At 33.9% G+C, this 10,317-nt stretch overlaps 1 protein-coding gene across 10 annotated transcripts in view; it reads left to right on the top strand.

Annotated features, from left to right (window-relative positions):
• Window positions 1-1,259: 1,259 nt before the first annotated feature.
• Window positions 1,260-10,317, top strand: part of LOC108368846 (uncharacterized) — a 35,931-nt gene continuing 26,873 nt past the window's right edge. The window contains exons 1-2 of one of the 10 annotated variants that reach the window (XM_017623782.1): window positions 1,260-1,383; window positions 1,953-2,066. The gene's annotated coding sequence lies outside the window, so the exon portion shown is untranslated. Of the gene's footprint in view, window positions 1,384-1,479; window positions 1,572-1,929; window positions 2,067-7,359; window positions 8,623-9,564; window positions 9,579-10,317 lie in introns of those variants that run through there. The other 9 variants (XM_017623779.1, XM_017623780.1, XM_017623784.1 and 6 more) reach the window with 9 other exon arrangements.

Raw genomic sequence — 10,317 nt, 5'->3', positions numbered from 1 at the left:
AAGTCATGTTACTTTTCTCTTAGTGTACAGAAGTGCGAATATCTACGCGAGGTAGCAAATACAGCAGAAGCGTTGAAACGTCCAGGCTGCCCGGAGGTATTAGTTAAGCTCTTCTTTTTTGTTATGCTTTTCGGTTAAGGCCATTAACAATGCACAAAAACAAATAAGCCAAAGGGAAATTACACAGTTCCTTTAAATTTCACGAAATTTATATACACACCTACATACATACATACTTATATAGTATGTACATACATTTTATTTTTTCAGTATACTATACATCGTAAATGTAATACTTCTATATTGCTAGTACAATATGATCGCAATATGTTTTTAATTCGAAATCAAAGAAAGACAACCTATGTATGTATATGTATGTATTTGTAAACTACTACATCGACTGAAGTGTCATCCCAGCCAGCAAAAAATCCGAAAACCGGCTGTTTCGGCTGTTTTTTTTATGAAATTTGTCTGATTGGATTTTTCGTTCAATACGCTTTCCTTCTGCACTTCACAGATACTTTTTCACAGTTCAAAAGAAATAAAATAAAATTAGGAAGCGCCTGACGTAATTCGGCACCTTCTAGAAGCTAACAAGTAGCGGCATACTCCTCTGCACGCTCAGCCACTTTAGCTTGAGCAAATAAAATCAATTATTGCCTTCAAATGACATCATCTTTTTCGAACGTTTCGAACGTTTTCCGAATACGAAAATTAATGATAACTGTCGGAGTTTTTCTCTTCGTTTTCGGATACGAAAAATTTAACTAAACTGCACTGTCGTCGGTCGGCACGTGTAAGTTTGAGTTTTGAACCTTTTGAAGACGGTGTGCGACATGTAGGTTTACTATAGCGAACAGAAAATTCTCAAAACCATTTTCAAACAAGCTGCAACTGTGTATATTAATGACTCATTTTGGCTGATCAGTCTTTGTAAAACCCTAAAATATAAACACATAAAACAAATACAACTATGCCACGTAATTTGAAGCATTCAACGGAAGTGGCAACACAGTATTCCGCGTATTTTGTATTATTATTATTTTTGTTTCGTAATATATTTATTTGCTCACATTTTTAGTATCTACATATCTTCAATACCTATGAAGTACTTATTCTTATCAAAGCGTCTTTCAATAGTAAGTATTTCAGGTATGTGTATGTACATACATACATACATACATATGTTAAAAGCCGCTCCTACAAAAAGCCTTGTAGCAAGTAAATATCCAATAGTCGGGGGTAAATATGTACATACTGACTATGTTTCCAGTACATTTTAAACGAAATCGAAATTGAAACAAGTTGGTATGCCAGTCGCACAAAAAGCCTAGTGATAGGTGTTGATGTTGTTTAGTCGTGGATTAGTGACCGTCGAGAAAGGTAAAGCGAAATTTTTAAGTAAATGACAAGTGTCCTTTTTCGATCTTCCAATTGTCAAATGTCAAAATCTTAAAAAAAAAAATTGTGTGTGTGCAAAGGATCGAGAAACGTGCACGGACATAAATTATAATAAAATATATTCGTTCAAAAGTAATCACACCCCCGATTTATGAGTTTTTCTATGTAGTGTAAGGTCTAATTGAAGTGCTTAAACGAACTTTAGTTACTGGGCAAAAATTTAACGGTTCCAACACTTATGGCCACTTTCTCAAAGTCTGGTTATCTGGTTAACTGCAGGTTAAACATCGTTATCGACGTGATCGACTCCATAACATATGACAGGGTTATCGATAACATCGATAACCATGTTTATTAACCTGTAGTTAGTGTTAACCACAACATTAAGAAACTTGCCCTTAATGCGACAAGCGATTGTGACCATAAAATGTTAAAAAGTATGTGATTTAAATACGTTATTGTTATGCAAAGCCTCAATCAAAAAAAAACGCAGACACAAATGCTTACTCGTATTATAATTTATTGCAGTCGTACAACAAGTTTAATTTTAGCATACACCAATATTACAAAATCGAGCTTCAGATAAACGGATGAAAAACAAATCGCCACTGAAGCTTCTGAGAGCAACAAACCAAGTGCAAATAAAAGGTGTTAATTACCTCCAGGTATGAGTCAAATATGTATTATATTTGATATTTGAAGATTTGCGCATATTAATATTTATTTCGATAGTGTTATTGCGCTTTGTACCACGATTTTGATTTTTAGGAAAAATTTAAAAGCAAAGTCGAATGTTAATCGAAATTTTTGAAGTACATATACAGTATATAGTATAAAAAAGGCAAGTGAAAATGGCATGCAGAAAAAATTTTGGAATTTAGAGTTAGCTTTTTACGCAGCTCATTCTATTTCGGTTGGTTCCATACAAGTTGTGTGTGCATGAAAAATTTTTGATAGTAAATTGCCGACGTGAGTGAATATTAGGCTGGCCTATAGAGGTGCTGGTCATTGCTATACCTACGTATCCTTTCCTTTGTCAATTTATCACATTGCAAATTACCTTCAAAATCCGGTGTACTGGCACCCAAATGAGTAGAAATTTATGTAAAATTTGCATTAAAATTTATGATTGTGTCTAAAGTAAAGCATTTTATTATCGGTTTTAAATTGGTTTACAACCAAGAAACATACATACGTCAAAAACCGATAATAGAAATGGTTAGCTTTAAACATAGCTTTATTTTTAATCCATCCTTTAAATATAAAGTGAGCTTCAAAGTTGAGAGTTACTTCAAAAAAACGGCCCTTTGAATGGTTTTATACAAGAGGGCTTGTTCGAAGTCATAAGCCGTATTTCCTCTTGACATTAAATGACAAAAATTTTTATGCCAAAGTTAGGCATCAAAAAATGGCGGTATTGTGTTATTATTTCAATAAAAATAGTCAATAAGTTCGTTTCCATATGTAAATGGCACAACGTTTTTTTCCGGTGGAAATTCAGCATTTCTTGCTTCCTTTTTTCCAATAAGAGAGTTTTTTTTTATAATTGAACACATACATACATTAGTGCGGGTCGAAGTTTGTATATTCCTTTAATACTTTTGTAATGGTGAAAATATGTTGTTCTATAAGGTCAATTGCTTTGCCTCGGCGCTTAAGTAGAACTAGGCATACAGATCGAATAAAACTAATGGTACCAAAGAACGTAGATAATAAATAGAAAATTAATTATCTAGTTCTTTGTTGGTACGAAGTCAGAGTTTGGAAAAACGGTTTGGTTATTGTACATAGAGAATTTATCCGGAAACCCAAATCACTTTGTTGAACAACTATTGCGGCAGCCCTATAGTTTATGGAGCAACCTTTTTTCTGCAAATATGTATGTGAGTACATCCTAAAAAGAGTCAAACAAAAGCAAAAAAACATAATAAAAATCTACCTGGACTATATTTGAAGAGGCCAATCGATAGCTCCGCTATGTTGCGTTTTTCATATATGTACATACTCAAATCGATCCATTACATTTGCTATCTACTTTTTCTAACATTATATTACTTGTAGAAAATATACTTTTTCCAAAAAGCTTCCTAAATAAGGCAAAATTAAAAATATGCGTAATGGTTTAGAAAATACTATGTTTTTAAGTCTTATACCAAAAATTATGTAGAAGACTGTGACTAATGATCTAAAACAAAGTTAAAAGATTTACTTATTTTGAAGCGTTCGGACGCAAAATATGTATGTACCTAATGTAAGAGAAAGAGTGGTAATGTTTACTTTAATTACTAAAATTATAATATGAAAGCTAGTTATGGTTGCACTATCTACTTGCATACAAATTTACTCGGGAAACTGAAGGATTACCGAATGTAAGGATATTAAAACGTTGAAAGTCCGAAAGGTATGATGACACAGATCTTCAAAAAAAAACATATACAGCAAAATATCTAGGGCGGCGTTCATATTTCTAGGATATATTATGTCGCTGACTCCTAATAAGTACATATAACTTTTACCTTTTTACCTCGCTTTTATTAGCTTGGGATGTAACTATGTAATAAAGGTGCGCCTAAAAGATGGACCGATTTCCATCATCAATGACAGTACAAATGGAAATTGCTTAAAATTTCCATTATAAACTTACGTTTCCAACGATTGATTGCGCGTGTTATTCTATTCGTAATAGTAGTTTTAAAACCAATTGAGTTTAAGACTAAAAAAAAATGAAAATAAAATTATAGTTCAAAGATCTAAAAACTTATAGAGATACAGATTTTGTTTAAGAAGAATACGACGTTCCCTAACTGGATTCAATTTAACTTTTAAAAATTACCTAAAATAAGATTAAAGTAATTTACAAAAAAATTAATTTTACCGGAAAACAAAGCGTGGGGTGCTTCTTACTAAAAAATTAAAATGAAAAGTTCAAAACAATTGATATCAAACACCACACGTTTATATATACATATATATGTAGATCCTAAAGAAAGAATTTGAAAGACTACGCTTATAAATCACTAACATTTTGCTTGTTATGGCCAGCGGGTCGATACAATTTTTTAATTTGTAAAGGGGTCGTGTATTCAAATACAATATTGAAAAAGACTGGCAATGTTTAGGGTGCTGATTTCGACAATGCCCTCTGTTTTTTTTTTTTAATTTTGGTATCAAATATACATTGTCAAAGATACATATGACGAAATTTAATTAATTTAAACGAAAAATGTTCTTCAATTGTACAGATGATTTAAAAATTTAAGAAAGATAATGGGAAATAATTACCCAGAGTGTCTGTCATATGTTTGATTGAAGCTCGCGAAACACTTCATGACTATCCAATCTCAAATTCCTTCAAAAATGTTCCCGGATCTATCAAGGACTAGTGTATTTGGGTACTATCACTTTTACATGTCCATAGAAATTACTAAATTTTATCTCTGTGTCTTCTCTTTTTGATACTATGGTGACTAATCAAGTAAGTATGCACAATTTTTGTATGATAGATTAAATCAAAAGAATTACAGATTGGACTTAAAACGGATGTGTTTTCACCTACTCTTATTTAGTTGACTTTCACTTCATTCAATTTTAAATATTCCCCAAAAAATGAAATTGAATTTGAGATAATGAAGGTTAAACTTGAGTACTTATTGGAAATTTTGGGAAAATGCATTTGAAATGATTCTTGCCCAAATGAATGCAGGTTAATTTACTAATTCAAAGAATGTTTACACTTTGGCACCAAATAAACACTATATTTTTAACTATACAAATATGGATATAACTTATATTAAAAAAAAATAAAATAATGTCACTTAGACACTTGTGATTCTAAGCCCTTCATTAATTGCCTTGGTTACCGAATTAATGAAATACTGAAAATTTGCATGAATATATTGCCACCTTGAAGTCTTATTGAAAAATTGTATATTAAAGTGAGGTACTCAATTGTACAACCCTTTATCTGATTTATCGTTTGCTTCAATTACGTACGAATTCTCTAGATATTAGAAACCAAAGTTATATTTAATAAATTCTCACCACTTTGAATAAATTGCGTGGGCTTTATTTTAATCTTTTATGGCCAGTTATTATTATCTTAATCCTGACGAAACATAATATCACTATATATTACAATACAATCAAATGGCCTTTAATTACACCACACAAACCCTGTGGGAAAATCTCTAGTTCTGAACTGGTGCGCCTGTAGTACGGTAGATCTCTTTTGCATACAAACAACTGGCGAATTTAACATGGTGATGTCCTAGGAAGTGTCAATTGCCCTCCGCTGCATCCCTTTTTAAAATCCCAGTTTTAAAATCGCCAGACGAAAGAAAAAAGTTTGATGATTTTTCAATCTTTTCGGTTCTTCCGTGTGCGATTTTACATTATTTTCAAAGAAACGTTTTTTTTCAATTTGAAATTAAATTTGTTTGAATGATTGTAAGAAATGTACGGGGGTGCAGGGGTGCTCGCTGTTATTGGTTAGATTCCAGACGGCCCCAAGATGTTAATATGTTAACACAAAGTTTTGTTTTGTATTGCCAAACTATCAAATAGCGTCTGCGAAGTGCAGAATGAAAGTGCATTTGAACGAAAAATCCGCCAAACACATATCTATGTTAAGTAAACAAGCCCCCCGCTGCATCCCTTTTTCGATAGTTTCGGCCTAATTCTAAATTCGACAGATAAGATCTAGTTCGTTCTGCGTCCCTTTTTCTATAATTCCGAGCCAGTTCTAAATTCGTCACTTTAGATATAGATTTCTAATGAAAAAAGAGAAATAAAATAGTTTTTTTAAGAGTCCCACATTTTGCTGATTTTGAACTGGTGCGGATCTACTTACTATCGGGCTGGTTCGTTTTTGGCGATAAAGATCTTGTACGGAACTAGAAATTGTATGCACCAGTCCGCGGTTTCCCTGCAGGGAAATGTACCCAGCCTAATACTCGTATATACTATAAATATTGACATATAAAATATCAAGTCTACACTTTGCAGTCGTTAAATATAACAAAGTATATCTACATACTTATGTATATACATACATACAGATCTGCGCCCAACTGGAGTCCCACGTGCACCTTAACCACTTTCTCGCCATCAAAACCAACCGCTTTACGCTATCCAAAAATGTAAAGGAATATCCAAAACCAAATACCAGCTTGCGCAAATGATCAACAATCATAAATACCGATTGCAGCGACGCAGATGATTTGTTTTACAAATTTTTATTCGGCTTTTTTTGGTTTTGGTTTGGTTTGGTTTTCACCTCAAATCCAATCAATCAACGCAGCAACAAGTCACTGTCAATACAAAAATACACATACGGACAAACACACATAAGAATATTATTTACTTAAGTCAATTGACGCTGGCATTTGTGCGAGTAGTTGTGCAGTTAGTTGCCTTGTTGTAGTGTTGGGGTATTTTGCTGCTGCTGTTGCACTGATGCAGTTTTTGCCACTAATACATTTTTGTAGCTGCCAGTGTGACTGCGAACCAGCTAGTCAGACATTTAAGTTATGCGCGAAAAAGTAAAAAATGCAAGCAAAGCAAAAAAAAAGCAAAGACGAACGACGAATAATCAAAGGCGCACAAAGCAAAATAATAATTATAATACATATCACAAATATTTAGCACCGAATGGCTGCACAGAGCGCACAATGGCAGCTGTTGAGTAAGATTGTTGTTTTGCTCACTTGCTCCGGCTGCTTAGGCTTTGGCGCTCACCATTGCCAGCCGCCAGCCGCCAGCCGCCAGACACGCTCCACGCGCAATTCGCACACACTTGCTGGACTTTGCGGTTCGGTGCAGCGCTGCAGCGGCAACACCAGCAGCAGCGATTAGCCATTTAGGCGCTCAGATAACCACCAGCAAACCAGCAAACCAACCAACCAACGGCGCAACCGCTCAGCATGATAAACCAGATAGCTGGCTGCACGAAATGAGCAACTGCGCGAGCAACCAACCGGCCAGTCATGCCCAAAAGCCAGCTCTACATACGAGCTTCCAGCTGCCGCGGCCAGCAGTTAGACGCGCGCACTCACAGCTGCTGTGCGCTGAACTCTTGCTTTCAGTTTCAGTTTCATTCCAGACTTAGCCGCGCGCACATTTTTCAAATTCTCCGTTTCGCTACACAAACACCTCGCGCAAATATGAGTACGAAAACAACTTAATAAAAACCAACAGCACAGAAAATATACAGAAACAAACAAAAATATATAGCAAAAGCCCATTGTGGTAGGTTTCCACAGCCAGTTCAGTCTGTCAGTCAGAGTCGTTTGTGGACGTTGTAATAGTTCACTTTTTTTATTGACGATTTTTGGCTTTTTCAAATGCCACGGGTATTTTGTGTTTTGGTGGCTGTAAATATTCATAAAAATTAAGCTTAACAAATTAAACAAACAGATACTAAGCAATAATTAATAAAACACTACGATATTTTTTTTGCATTTGCACGTCACATATTTGCGTCAATTATTTGTATAAAACCGTTGAGTCTGTATTGGTAAAAAAAACAAAAAATAAAACGTTTGCCAAATAGCCGAGAAAAAGAAAATAACAATCATAAAAAAAATAATTAATTTCAATAAAAGCAAGTTTGTGTCTTAAGTCTTTTGACAGCGCAGTTCGTGTATGCATGCAGTTTTGTTGTGTGTGAGTGTGTGCTTGCAAGTTCGCTGTCTAAGTCGTTTGTTTTCATACAAAGTGACATTTCACACACACGCTTTCCTAGCAAAAGTTCAAATGTCAACAAATAAAAGACGAAATCCAGAATTTGTTTGACACGAAACGACAACAAAACAAACAATAACAAAGCAAAGCAAACAACAGTGACAATAAAAAAAAAAAAACGCAAAAAACCATAGTAAACAAGTCAAAGTGCCATTAAACACGTCAGCCAGTATCGCGCCGATAGGCACAAAATCATTCTTCCACTCTAACGGCATTGCACACCGGTAAATTACGAAGGCAGAACGGCAATAATAGCAATTATCATATTAAGCAGTGAATAAGTGAATATTGCCACTAATAAATCGGCGATTTACATATACATAGTATACATACAGATGTAAATAAAAAAATTAATAACAGAATAATAAACGTGTTGTAAGTTTAATTGAAGTGCAAAAAAAGTTTACGTCGAAATTTTACATTGATCATTTTTATACGTAAGCCAACTGCAAAAAAGGTAATAATCGGAGAACAATAAAAGTAATTAAGTGTACAGCTTTTTATTATTAAGAATAACACTAAGCAACAGTGAAACCCAACATTTCCAATGGACATTTAATTTACAAAAATTTGTTCAAAAATTTTTTACACCCTAAAGTGCTCAATTTATCCAAAAAATAAATGTCTCTATATGTAGAGCAACTTAACCTATAAGAGCATTTGAAAAAAATAAATAAATAATAAAAAAATATGAGTTTGGCAAAATGTGGGAAAATTTTGAAGGAAATCTCAAATTTTTAAACATCATTTGGTCATGTCCTGAAAAGTATACAAGAAAATCCATGAAAAACTGCATACATGTAGGCAAAATCAACTGTTTCTTTATAGAATAAGGCCGAAATGTAACAATCCAATAATTTTTTAACAGTATTGATTTTTTTTTTTTTTTTGTAGAATTATGGACGTTTACTTTTATAAGAGGCCCTTTGACCATCCACCAGCCAATTAATTAATTGAGTTTTAAACTACGAGGAAAATGTTGTTTAAAAAAAATTACTGAAATCAAAATATCTATCTGCAAAATTGTGTGAAAAAGCTGTTAAAGCAAAAAAAGAAAAATGTATTTCAAAAAAATTCCCTTCATTTTCGATTCTCTGGAAAAGTTTATTAATTGCAAAAAAAAAAAAAATATAAAAGTGTTCTTAAAAAATATCTAAGATTAATCCGCAAAAATAATTAAAAATGATTTATGTGAATAAGTTGGGAATTTCAGGGCGTTGGAAAATTTTTAAATATATTTTCGTGATTTGTTCCGCCAGAGCTACACAAAAAGTGCAGTTTCACTGTTACACAGTGTAATTGTGCTAATCGTGTAGTAAATACGTATATATATATATATGCATGTACATAGCATCCGGGGCAAGATGGATAATTGGAGCAAGTTGTGCACTATGTTTCGAATAATTAAATAATAACGGCATTCAACATTGAAACGAGTACGGAGCGAATTTAAAGAAAATCCTGCGGGCATGAACGTGATAAATTTTCAAGCTTTTAATAGCTTAGTGGAATGAGCATTAGCCTTTGAAGAATTATGAAGCTAAACAAGCTGACGTCTTTCCAAATTTAAAATAATAGTTTCCTTTCTCTCCTGTGCTGATAGATAAAATACATACCCATTTGGCGCTTACACTTTTTTTCTAGTGCTTGGCCGATCTTCTCCTCCGATTGCCGTCTTCTCCGAACGGTAAATAGTTTTAAAGAGAAGCTATTTTTATGACAGATGTACACTTAGAGGTTTGCCATTGCCTGCCGAGGGGCGACCACTATTAGAAAAAAAAACACAATTTGTTTATGTTGCTGCAACCAGGGATCCGAGTGGTAGTGCGACCACGACTGTGTTGGTAGATACTGATTTCGATTTGCCAGTATTTAACGTACTACGAGTATATGGGTGCCGCCTGTGTCGGAAGGCCCCTTATAAGACCTAACTTTTGATAAAAAATTATTCTGCGGTCACAGTGCTGAGCCAGCGTGCCATAGGCTCACACCTTATCTTACGGCGTTTTTTTTTTCTACCGAAAAATGTTTCCTTCTCATTGTAATGAGAATACGAATGTTGTGTAGAAAAGAAAATGCGTTTGGTCAAATAACGGTGTTAGGGTAGGTTCTTCTTTCCAGCCTAGCAAAGATGTGTCAGTTTTTTCTAGTACCTTACCTTACCTTATTTTCATT

The sequence above is a fragment of the Rhagoletis zephyria genome, unplaced genomic scaffold, assembly GCF_001687245.7.
Source record: "Rhagoletis zephyria isolate East Lansing unplaced genomic scaffold, Rhagoletis_zephyria_1.1 Rzeph_scaffold_03355, whole genome shotgun sequence".
Classification (NCBI taxonomy): Eukaryota; Metazoa; Arthropoda; class Insecta; order Diptera; family Tephritidae; genus Rhagoletis; species Rhagoletis zephyria.
Note: the sequence above shows the minus strand (reverse complement) of the source record. Positions and strands in the feature narration are given on the sequence as shown.